Here is a 13,391-nt window from a genome sequence, read left to right on the forward strand (position 1 = left end):
GAACCTGCATTGACAGTTTTCTGTCATAGGCTGAAGTATCCATTATGAACGCCAAATACGAAATTTGTAACAATTCCGGTCAATAATGTCGCTAAAATCAGCAAAATACCGAATACCGTTACCGAATATAGGAGGTACTATTATATGGGGCTACACCAAAACGTAGACAGACAATTTTCTGTCATAGGCTGTAGTATCCATTACGAACTTCAACTACAAATTTGAAACAATTCCGTTGAATAATGTCGCTAAAATAATCAAAATACCGAATGTCGGGAGGTACCATTATACGAAGACATGGCCCATTTTCAATACCAAAAGTCCTGCAGTCTAATATATATTTGAGTAAAATGTTATCAATCTACTTAAATTCTTTCGGAAGCTAGAGTGATTTCCACAGCCGGATAGACGGACATCGCTAAATCGACATAGAATGCTGATCAAGAATATATATACTTGTGGGGTATAGAATGTATATTTCGAGACGTTACAAAAGGAATGACAAACTTAATACTATGGTGGAGGGTATAAAAATCGGCGAATGATCTTTAAAATTGTCAACTTTATTAAAGTATAGCATAATGTATGTCATGATATGGTGTAAACATAATTTCATACTACTAGCGCCACCTACCGCAATATAACAGCAATTAAATGTCCCGATATTATACGATTTTCCTGGTTCCTAACATGGAGACATCTATTGAAAATATTTAACAATGTCTTCGAGCTCATTAAAATACAACCGTGTAGTTATACTGTCACGACATCTATAGAAAAATTAAACAAATTAAAAAATGTAAAGGTTTTCGTCCGCAATATAACAAATGTTAACCGATTCGACGTTATATGTTAAAGTTATTATATGAGCACATAGTCCTTTGAAGAGAACTATAAAACTGGTATAATGCAACCACATGAAAAACATGAGCAAGTTACCAGAGAATGCTAGTGTGGCCACTCGCAATTGTGAATAGCATACAGGATATTTATAACCTTCACCATATTTTGTTCAGGGTATTATGTCTTAGTATTATAACTTAGAGAAGGAAGAGAGTTAGACCTATAGTGCCTTTTGATGATCTGCACAGTATCAGTTGATTTATGAATGTCCACGTATGTTTGTATACGAAGTATGGGTCGCATTTATTGATCGATCAAGAAGAAACTTTGCCCAAAATATTTACTTGGCCCTAGGACGAAACCTATAGAGATTGGTGTCAATCGGATCAGAGTTGGATATAGCTCCCATATATAGTGACATCCGATGTCATAAGAGTTTTGCACCAAATGCGTAACATCGGTCCGAAGCATATGCATTTTAGAAAACACGGTTCAGTAGTATGCACGACATTTTTGGTGAATATCGGTTCAGATTTCGATATAGTTTCCATAAATATTTTCGTCCGATTTCAATTTTATTGTACCCCACATGTTCAATATTCGCCCAAATGGAATGGATTTCGGCACATTCGAGGGAATTCAGCGTAGAAGCAACTCCTTCAAATTTGTTGACAATCAGTTCAGATATAGCTATAGCTCCCATACATGTGTTTCATCCGATTTTCGGTTTAAGTCCCTCACATTCTTAATATACACACCACAACAATGACAAGATAAAGCCAGATATCGCATATACTCCAGAAATACCTCTGTCAAACTTCAATTATCCGACTTGACGTTTATTGTACACCAAATGGTTAATATCAGCCCAAATGGAGTAGATTTTTGCAAATACAAACGAATTCTGCCAAGAAGCAAACTTTTCAAAGTTAGTAAAAATCGGTGCAGATATAGCTATAGCTCCCATATATATGTTTCATCCGATTTAAGTCTCTCATATTTACAATATGCACTCCACAACAAAGATATTTGGTACCAAATATCCCATACAGCTTCGAAATGCCTCTGCAAAAATTGATTGAGATCGGTTCAGATTTGGATATAGCTTCCATATACAGGGTGAGATAAAAAGAACTGCAACAAAGTCATTTTTTTAATTTTATTGAATGAAAGAAAAAAATGTCGAAAATAGCATCCGATTTTAGAATAAGTTTAGATTTCTTCGAATTGGTCACCTTTGGCACGAATTATGGCCTTCAAACGGCCAATGAAACCGCCACACGTTGCCCGAATGTTGATCTACGGTATTTTGGCCCATTCCCGGCGAAGTGCTTGATTTAGGTGATCGACACTTTGGTATTTTTAGTGCCAACCTTGCTTTCCAAAATACTTCATACACAATAGTCCAACGGATTGGTATCCGGAGATTTTGATGGCCATGGTGCGCTGGAAATGAAGCGAGGAACCTCATTTTGTAATCATTCTTGGGTGATGCGTGCTGAGTGCGATGGTGCTGAGTCCTGTTAGAATGTCCAAGGTCTGCAGCCAAAATGTTTGCGTGCCCAAGCTCTAAAGGATGCCACGGTCGATTAATACGAGCGGAGAGCGACCATCGGCTGTTATGGCGACCCTCATCATTACCATGGCCGGCGCTTGAGTTATGGTGGCCAACTGAAGGTGCACATTTTCAGTTGACCTCTTTGGCAAGTAAACACGATAATTTTATTTGTTTATAAACTGCTGGACAACGAATGTTTTCTCATCGGAGAAAACCAAATTCGGCAGGTCACCGCTTTCGGCCAAGCGAAGCAACCCTTTAGCTCTTTTGAGTCTTTTTAGAATTTCTATGGATTTATCCCAAGCTCATTTTTCAATATTTGCCGAATGGAATGTTGCGATATGATCAGCTCACGATCCATTTTTCGGCTGCGGGTTTCGATCAAGTCGCTTCTTTACTTTTCGAAGCATTTCTGCTGATGTTGCTGTATTCTTCCGTCCACTTCCTTCACGTCGGGCACCGCTACCAGTATCACGGTAACGAGCGATTGCTGGAGTGTTCTAACGATAGCCACTTGTGGGTTCCCAGCCAAATATAAAGAAATCAAACTATCACGCTTGAATTCCATCACGAATAAGTTTTTTTTCTGTAAAATTCTCACCAAAATGCTTTTGTACGCTTGTAAACAATATAATGAGCTGTAACTGGAATAATTTTAACAGCTGTCGAACGAGTGGCTTAGAAATGATAGCAGTCTGAAGTTGGTTGCAGTTTTTTTTTTTATCTGACCCTGTGTATCTTCATCATATTTCATGGTTATTGTGCGCCATTTACATATGTGATATCAGCACAAATTGGATGGATTTTTGCACATTTGACCGAATTTCTCCATTTGGAAATTCCGTTACTTATTCTGAAATTTCATTGGAATCTGTCATGCATATCGTTTGGTGCTTAAAATACCTGAAGTCGCCCTAAAATATATATAAAAAAGTATTTCAAAATCTAAACCGATCTCCAGTTCCAAGTTGTATTTTAAAAATGTATATAGCCTATGTTACTTTCAGGCGATGCTGTTGTATATTTGAAAAATTTCAGGTAAACTGTTTATTTCCTCTTTTATAGATACAGAAGAAGATGAAAAAACTCGACCGTGTGATATACTATAACACTACAATATGTTAGAAGCCCCCTTATGTCCAAATGCATTTTGGAAGAATTCGCTTTTGAAATTATGTCACGGAGCACTGACCAGATATTGAATAGGGACATTTGCCCAATATTTACACTCTCCGTCGTGCTGTTAGTTGTTGTGGTCCCTTTTATAGCTAAATATAATCCAGTGGTCATCCAAAATGCTACAATTCTTCCCTGTCTTTAACTCTCTTCTTAAGTGTATCGATTGCCTTCAATTGTGTGATCAGGAATTTTTTTCTGTCCATTTCTGGTCCATTCAAAAACCCAAATATATTACGGACACCTTTAAAAACAAGAGGCCTAGCACTTCTGAGCCTAACCCTACCCTTGTGAAAATTGTCGTGAGGATCGGACGATAATTCCAATCTGTATATAATATCCCCAACCTGTGTTGTAAGGTGAAAAAATATCACAAAATATTATAAGTCAAATTGAAAAAAATCGCATGCGATAAAAGATATGGAAAAAATGTCATAAAATACTACAAAATCTATATTAACATCATTATTGGCATCTTTTTATGCGATTGTTTTAGATTTTATTCTTTTTTGCCAAGAGGGCATTCTGAATTGACAAAATTTGTCAAAATCGTTCCAGCTATTCTTGAGATATAAGAATTCTAGTTAACATCCTCCTCGTATGTATATACACAATGTATATATTTCGCTATATATATTCGATATATTTACTTTCGGCATCTACATAACGGTCAGGATTGTCTTCTTTCCCGATGACCACCAAAATTGGAAGACTTCTGCCTAGTCCTAAGCTCTAACCCCATGCTAACTTCCGATTGGTCTATAATTGCGACCTGTAGAGCAACTGCAAAATTGGGATATTTTTCAGTTTTTGGTCCATTTCAACCCCCTTACGCGATCATCTTCAAAAGCAATAGGGTTCTATTCTGGTTCCCGTCCCACCTCCATTCTAAATTTTGTGAAGATCGGGCCATAATTGCGACCTGTAGGGTGATTACAAATTAACTTGGACAGACGGACGGACGGACATACATAGCTAGATCGACTCAGTTCGGCGAGATAGGAAGATCCATATATACTTTCCTATGTGGGAAACCAATATTTCGAGGTGTTACATAATTTTTGGCCCAATCAAACTTATAATACCCCCAACACATAGTGTTGTAGGGTATAAGTATTCGTATAGCATTCATTACAAATTCATTTTTAAATTCTTTGAAAATTATAAACCCTATGAAATGTGAAAATTATATAGATATACCTTTTATCAGGGTAGATATAAAAATCAATGAAATCTGGCAACGTTATTACAGAGAACCCACAAAAAGAGAGACGCTTCACTTACAAAAATTTACAAAACACAACTTAAGAGACGACAATCCACCTTACGCACAATGACAAGGCACAAAGGGTACGGATGTTCCTCAACTCTCAGATGGTGAACAGAAATAACAGGAAACTCGCTATAGATGTGGGACTACGACAAGGCAAAAACAAACAGTGAAAACAAATGTCATACTGGAGTGGTTGTAGTCAGTTGGTCACAACATAATAGCATACATAGCTCTGTCTACAACAGGATTTGCTTGGTATGCTCACATAAATATGATGGGGCGCATATATACGTACGTATCCATCAGCATTATCCTTCTTTTTTTGTTTTGTATTCTTACCCACATTAACGGAACATTTCTTTGGGATGTTGTTTTTGTGTGTGTGTACATAATCAAAATACAAAATTCAATTATACACAAAAATCTCAGAGCAATTTGTGTGTATGTATGTATGTATAATACCGTAATTAGGGACAATGAAAATTCCGAATCACCTCAAAAGTGTGTGTATGAGTATAAATTGTAGTACCATAAGATGGCTATATAGTAGTGTTTCTGTGGGTCATACTATCAGTAGCATGTGAATCCTTTAATGTATGTGTGCAAATATGTGAGTTGTTCAAAATTGGCGCCTTATGTTGATGGAATAACGTCCATTTAAAGAAAGAGTAAGTTAAGCCAAAAAAGTTGATTTTACAGAAAATGCAATTTAATGATTTAACCTATTTCGCTCCTCTCTTCGATTTTTCGAACATTTAAAACACGCTTTTTCAAAAAAATATTTATGTATGAAAAGGATAAAATTTTAAACAAATCTTTGTTTCGGTAGTAAGAGTCATCTGTCGGTAATTAAACCCTGCCCCCAATAAGTATCCCCCACCTCCCTTAAAATACCCCCTCACTCGCAATGGTAGAGGTAAATCCATATTTTTTTATAGTTTTACAATTAATTAAAAAAAAAAAAAACAAAAATAAATGGAGAAAGTAATGATGAGGAATTATTGCCAATATATGTAACCGTTAAAAAGCATGGTTTGCATGCACAAGCGTTACTTTACATTTGTGTAAACTTGACTCTTCGAAATTTCAAACACTGGTTTCTGAAAAAGAAAAACGAAAAATCTGAAAATTTTTCTCAGTAACCCCAAATTACCCTAAAAATTAATTTTCTTTATAAAAGATAACAACTCATTAGATATTTTTATGGCGAAATTTCCCATTACAGTGCAATATAATTAGGTGAGCTATTCCTTAAAATTATAAGGAAAATAATTTTGTTTTCCTCATTACCAAGTAATATCTAATGGCTGAGCAATTTTGTGAAAAAAATGAATAACAAGTAAAAAAAGCAGTAAGTTCGGCCGGGCCGAACTTTGAATACCCTCCACCATTTGGAACGAATTAGAAAATTTTCAAAAAAATAAAATCCAATAAAAATTCTTTTAAAATCTTTAAAATATCTAATATAGGAAGGTGCCGATATATGGGGGGATATACGATATTGTGGACCTATAAAGACAAATCTATGTCTGCGTGTAAAGTACTCACAAGGAACTTCGTGTGTGGATTTTCAGACAATACGATTGGAAAATGTGACTAAAATCATCAAAATACCGAATATCGCGGGGTACCGTTATATGGGAGCTATACGTTATCGTTAACCTATATAGAGAATTCTCTGTCGGTGGGTAAAGTGCTCACAAAGAACCCCTTGTGTACAAAGAACCCCTTGTGACCATTCCGTTGAAACATATGGCTAAAAACATCAAAATACCGAATATCGGGGGTACCGTTATATGAGGGCTATACAATATCGTAGATCTATATAGATTATTCTCTGCCGAGGTATAAAGTACCCACAAGGAACTCCTTGTGTGGATTTTCAGACAATTCCGATGAAAAATGTGGGTCAAATCATATAATACCGAATATCGGGAGGTACCGTTATATGGGGGATATACGATATCGTGGACCTGTATAGACAATTCTCTCTCAGGGGGTGAAGTACTCACAAGGAACTACTTATGTTGATTTTAAGACAATTCCATCGAAAAGCGTGGCTAACATCATCAAAATACCGAATATCGGAGGTTACAGTTATATGGGGGATATACGATATCGTGGACCTACATAGACACTTCATTTTGAGGAGGTAAAATGCCCATAAAGGACTCCTTTTGTGGATTTTCAGACAATTCCGTTTGAAAAATGTGGCTAAAATCATCAAAATACCGAATACCGTGGGGGTACCGTTATATGGGGGCTATACGATTTTGTGGACCTATATAGATAATTCTCTGCCGAGGTATAAAGTACCCACAAGGAACTCCTTGTGTGGATTTTCAGACAATTCCGTTGAAAAATGTGGGTAAAATCATCAAAATACCGAATATCGGGGGGTACCGTTATATGGGGGCTATACGATATTGTGGACTTATATAGATAATTCTCTGCCGAGGTATAAAGTACCCACAAGGAACTCCTTGTGTGGATTTTCAGAAAATTCCGTTCAAAAATGTGGGTAAAATCTTCAAAATACCGAATACCGTGGGGGTACCGTTATATGGGGGCTATACGATTTTGTGGACCTATATAGATAATTCTCTGCCGAGGTATAAAGTACCTACAAGGAACTCCTTGTGTGGATTTTCAGACAATTCCGTTCAAAAATGTGGGTAAAATCATCAAAATACCGAACATCGAGGGGTACCGTTATATGGGGGCTATACGATATTGTGGACCTATATAAACAATTCTCTGCCGCGGTATAAAGTACCCACAAGGAACTCCTTGTGTGGATTTTCAGACAATTCCGTTGAAAAATGTGGGTAAAATCATCAAAATACCGAATATCAGTGGGTACCGTTACATCGGGGCTATACGATATCGTAGACCGATATAGCCCATCTTCGAACTTGACCTGCCTGCAGACAAAAGAGAGATATGTGCAAAATTTTAGCTTCCTATCTTAATTCGTTTAGACTGTAGCGTGATTACAACAGACGGACAGACGGACGGACATGGCTAAATCGTCTTAGAATTTTACGCTGATCAGGAATATATATACTTTGTTGGGTCTAAAATGATTATTTCGATGAGTTACAAACGGAATGACAAAGTTAATATACCCTCCATACCTTTTTTGGTGGAGTAACTTGGTAACTTGGAATTTGTATAAGCCGAACCTTCTGCATTGCCAATTGGTTGAAAATAATGAAAAGTTCCCAAGCAAAATAAATGTTTTTTCTCATTACCAAGTAATGGGTAACATTGGTACAGACTGAGTTCCAGACTCGACAAATTAAAAAAAAAAAAACAAAGTAAACAAGTAACAAGTAAAAAAGCAGTAAGTTCGGCCGGGCCGAACTTTGAATACCCTCCACCATTTGGAACGAATTAGAAAATTTTCAAAAAAAAATCCAATAAAAATTCTTTTAAAATCTTTAAAATATCTAATTTAGGAAGGTGCCGATATATGGGGGGATATACGATATTGTGGACCTATAAAGACAAATCTATGTCTGCGTGTAAAGTACTCACAAGGAACTCCATGTGTGGATTTTCAGGCAATACGATTGGAAAATGTGGCTAAAATCATCAAAATACCGAATATCGCGGGGTACCGTTATATGGGAGCTATACGTTATCGTTAACCTATATAGAGAATTCTCTGTCGGTGGGTAAAGTGCTCACATAGAACCCCTTGTGTACAGAGAACCCCTTGTGGCCATTCCGTTGAAAAATATGGCTAAAAACATCAAAATACCGAATATCGGGGGTACCGTTATATGAGGGCTATACAATATCGTGGATCTATATAGATAATTCTCTGCCGAGGTATAAAGTACCCACAAGGAACTCTTTGTGTGGATTTTCAGACAATTCCGTTGAAAAATGTGGGTAAAATCATCAAAATACCGAATATCGGAGGTTACAGTTATATGGGGGATATACGATATCGTGGACCTATATAGACACTTCATTTTGAGGCGGTAAAATGCCCACAAGGGACTCCTTTTGTGGATTTTCAGACAATTCCGTTGACAAATGTGGGTAAAATCATCAAAATACCAAATATCGGGGGTACCGTTATATGGGGGCTATACGATATTGTCGAAATATATAGATAATTCTCTGCCGAGGTATAAAGTGTCCACAAGGAACTCCTTGTGTGGATTTTCAGACAATTCCGTTGAAAATGTGGGTAAAATCATCAAAATACCGAATATCGGGGGGTACCGTTATATGGGGGCTATACGATATTGTGGACCTATATAGATAATTCTCTGCCGAGGTATAAAGTACCCACAAGGAACTCTTTGTGTGGATTTTCAGACAATTCCGTTGAAAAATGTGGGTAAAATCATCAAAATACCGAATATCGGGGGGTACCGTTATATGGGGGCTATACGATATTGTGGACTTATATAGATAATTCTCCGCCGAGGTATAAAGTACCCACAAGGAACTCCTTGTGTGGATTTTCAGACAATTCCGTTGAAAAATGTGGGTAAAATCATCAAAATACCGAATATCGGGGGGTACCGTTACATGGGGGCTATACGATATCGTGGACCTATATGGACAATTCTCTGCCGAGGTATAAAGTACCCACAAGGAACTCCTTGTGTGGATTTTCAGACAATTCCGTTGAAAAATGTGGGTAAAATCATCAAAATACCGAATATCGGGGGGTACCGTTACATGGGGGCTATACGATATTGTGGACCTATATAGATAATTCTCTTCCGAGGTATAAAGTACCCACAAGGAACTCCTTTTGTGGATTTTCAGACAATGCCGTTGAAAAATGTGGGTAAAATCATCAAAATACCGAATATCGGGGGGTACCGTTACATGGGGGCTATACGATATCGTGGACCGATATAGCCCATCTTCGAACTTGACCTGCCTGCAGACAAAAGAGAGATCTGTGCAAAATTTATGCTTCCTATCTTAATTCGTTTAGACTGTAGCGTGATTACAACAGACGGACAGACGGACAGACGGACAGACGGACGGACAGGGCTAAATCGTCTTAGAATTTTACGCTGATCAAGAATATATATACTTTGTTGGGTCTAAAATGATTATTTCGATGAGTTACAAACGGAATGACAAAGTTAATAGACCCTCCATACCTTTTTTGGTGGATGGTATAAAAAAGCTGTAAGTTCGGCCGTCCCAAACTTTGAATACCCTCCATCATTTGGAACGAATTTCGCAATTCTCAAAAACAATAAAATCCGTTAAAAATTCTGTTAAAATCTTAAAAATATCAAATGTTGCAGTCATATTAGGGTCTAAACGACGACATGGACATGCGTAGGTAATTTTTGTCAAAAGCTATTAAAATATTCAAATTCGAAACTTGAAAAAAATCGATGAATAATGTAGCTAAAATCATCAATATAGGGAGGTACTATTATATATATGGGGGCTATACCAAAATATGGAGCCGCACAGACAATTTTCTGTCATAGGCTGTAATATCCATTACGAATCTCAAATACCACATTTGAAACAATTCCGGTGAAATAAGTCGCTAAGATCATCAAAATACCGAATATCGGGAGGTACCGTTATATGGGGGCTATACGAAGACTTGGACCTGCACAGACAATTTTCTGTCTTAGGCTGTATTATCCATTTCGAACTTCAAATACCAAATTTGAAACAATTTCGGTGAATAATGTCGCTAAAATCATTATAATACCGAATATCGGGAGGTACCGTTATATGGGGGCTATATGAAAACGTGGACCTACATGGTCCACTGGAAAAATAAACATGTGTGCAAAATTTTAGCCGTCTATCTGAATTCGTTCGAAAGATAGCGTGATTACAACAGACAGGCAGACGGACATGACTAAATCAACTTAGAATTTTACGCTGATCAAGAATATATATACTTTGTTGAGTATTTCGAGGAGTTACAAACGGAATGACAAAGTTAATATACCCTCCATAGTATGGTGGAGGGTATAAAAATCTGTAAGTTCGGCCGGGCTGAACTTTGAATACCCTCCAACATTCGGAACGAATTTGACAATTTTCAAAAAAATTAAATCCGTTAAAAATTTTCTTAAAAACTTAAAAATACCGAATGTAGGTCTATACGAAGAGGTGGACCTGCATAGGTAAGTTTTGTCATAAGCCATTACAATATTCAAATGCGAAACTTGTAAAAATCGGTGAATACTGTAGCGAAAATCATCAAAATACCGAATACCGGGAGATACCATTATATGAGGGCTATACGAAGACGTAGACCTGCGCAGACTATTTTCTGTCTTAGGCTGTAGTACCAATTAGGAACACACGAAATTTGAAGTAATGAAGTAATGTTGTAGTGCCCATTAAGATCTTCCACTACGAAATTTGAAACGATTCTGGTGAATAATGTTGCTGGAATCATAAAAATATGGAATATCGGGAGGTACCGTTACATGGGGGATATACGAAGACGTGGGCCTGCATACAAAAAAATTTGTCTTAGGCTGTAGTTCCCACTACGAACTTTAAATACGAAACGATTCAGGTGAATAATTGTGCTGAAATCGTCAAAATACCGACTATCGGATGGTACCATTATATGGGATCAATAAAAAGTCTATCGGGAGGAACAATTATATGGGGGGCTATACGAAAACGTTGAACGACATGACTAATTTGCGCATGTGTGCAAAATTGTAGCCTTCTATCTCAATTCGTTCGAAAGATAGCGTGACTAAAACAGACAGACAGACGGACATCGCTAAATCGACTTAGAATTTTACGCTGATCCAAAATATATATACTTCCTGCATAGAATGACGGAGGGTATATAAATAAGGAAAATGCCATTTATAATCTCAGCCATATGGCTACAGAGGTTATATACCATTCGCTACGGTCAAAACGTGCGTCATTGAAAAAAAGTCATGGGTCTCTTTATGGTGGTAAAGCATTATGATGAGAATTTTCCAGAAAAAAGTTATTCGTGATGGAATTCAAGCGTGATTTTGTGATTTCTTTGTATTTGGCTTGAAAACCTCATGTGGCTACCGTTAGAGCACTCCAGCATTTAAATGTGAATAAATATTTTGTGTCTTGTACCATCGCTCGTTACCGTGATACTGGTAGCGTAGCCCAACGTCAAGGAAGTGAACGGAAGAAAACAGCAACATCAGCAGAAATGGTTCGAAAATTAAAAAAGAGCTCGATCGAAACCCGCGTCGCGGTGGCTCGTGTGCTCAAAAATGGCTCGTGAGCTGAACATATCGCAATATTATATTCGGCAAATATTAATAAAATGAAGCCATTGAAATTCCAAAAAGTGCCAGAACTAACACCGCAACAGAAAAATAATAGACTCAAAAGAGCTAAAGGGTTGCTTCGCTTGGCCGAAAGCGGTGAACTGCCGAATATGATTTTCCCCGATGAGAAACGATTCGTTGTCCAGTAGTTTGTAAAAAAAACAAAATGATCGTGATTACTTGCCAAAGATATTTTTACTTGCCAAAGAGGTCAGCTGAAAACATGCACCTTTGGTTGGCCTCCAGAACTCAAGCGCCGGCCATGGTAAAAATGTGGGCCGCCATAACAGCCGATGGTCGCTCTCCGCTCGTATTAATCGACCATGTCATCAGAATTATTATCGCGAAATATTATCGCGAAAATATTCTGGAGGGTGTATTAAAGCCTTGGGCACGCCAACATGTTAGCCGCAGACCTTGGACATTCCAACAGAACTCAGCACCATCGCACTCAGCACACGCCACCCAAGAATTGTTACAAAGTGGTGTTCCTTGCTTCATTTCCAGCGCAATGGCCACCAAAATCTCCGGATACTAATCTGTTGGACTATTGTGTCTGGAGTATTTTGGAAAGTAAGGTTGGCACTAAAAAGTACCAGTGTCCAAAATACAGCAGAGCATCATTCGAACAGCGTGTGACGGTTTCATTGGCCGTTTGAAGGCCACAATTCGTGCCAAAGGTGGCCAATTCGAACAAATCTAAACTTATGCTAAAATTCGATGCTATTTTCGAAATGTTTTGCTTGGGGAAATTCTCCCTTTATTTCGGTTACTTTGCGATGTAAACTTACAAAACTCCCATACGTGGTTCTTATATTTTTAGCTCTACTTTCGTAATCTGCTTTATTTTTCTTGTAATTATACTTTTGTGAAATTTATTTTCTATGGATAGTATGAAGGCAAATTTAATGAAGTCAAGCAGGAGGCGAATTCAAAGCTAGTCTTATCTAACTGCCAGAAGCTTTTTGCAGGAAACATTTGTTACATGTACTTTTAAAATATTCTTATAGAAAACGGGCTTGGCATCAGGTAGTGGTAGTGTTAACGAACTGTGTTACCTCCTTATTGCGCCATGATTAAAGCAATGTATTTTTTACAGGAGGAGGAGATAGGCCTACTATGTCGCCTTGTAAATACAAATTAGATGATATTCTAAAACATGTACAATAAATTACAATTTTGGCGCGAATGAAGGAACTACTACGATTCTATGCAACTCAAAAACTAACCACCCTTGTGCTTA

General features: G+C 37.4%; 1 protein-coding gene across 1 annotated transcript in view; it reads right to left on the reverse strand.

The window, feature by feature from the left end:
- The window catches only part of LOC101899484 (serine-rich adhesin for platelets), a 176,509-nt gene that overhangs the window by 139,776 nt on the left and 23,342 nt on the right, over positions 1–13,391 (reverse strand). The gene's annotated exons all lie outside the window — the stretch shown is intronic.

This window comes from Musca domestica, unplaced genomic scaffold, assembly GCF_030504385.1.
Source record: "Musca domestica strain aabys unplaced genomic scaffold, Musca_domestica.polishedcontigs.V.1.1 29, whole genome shotgun sequence".
NCBI classification, from domain to species: Eukaryota; Metazoa; Arthropoda; class Insecta; order Diptera; family Muscidae; genus Musca; species Musca domestica.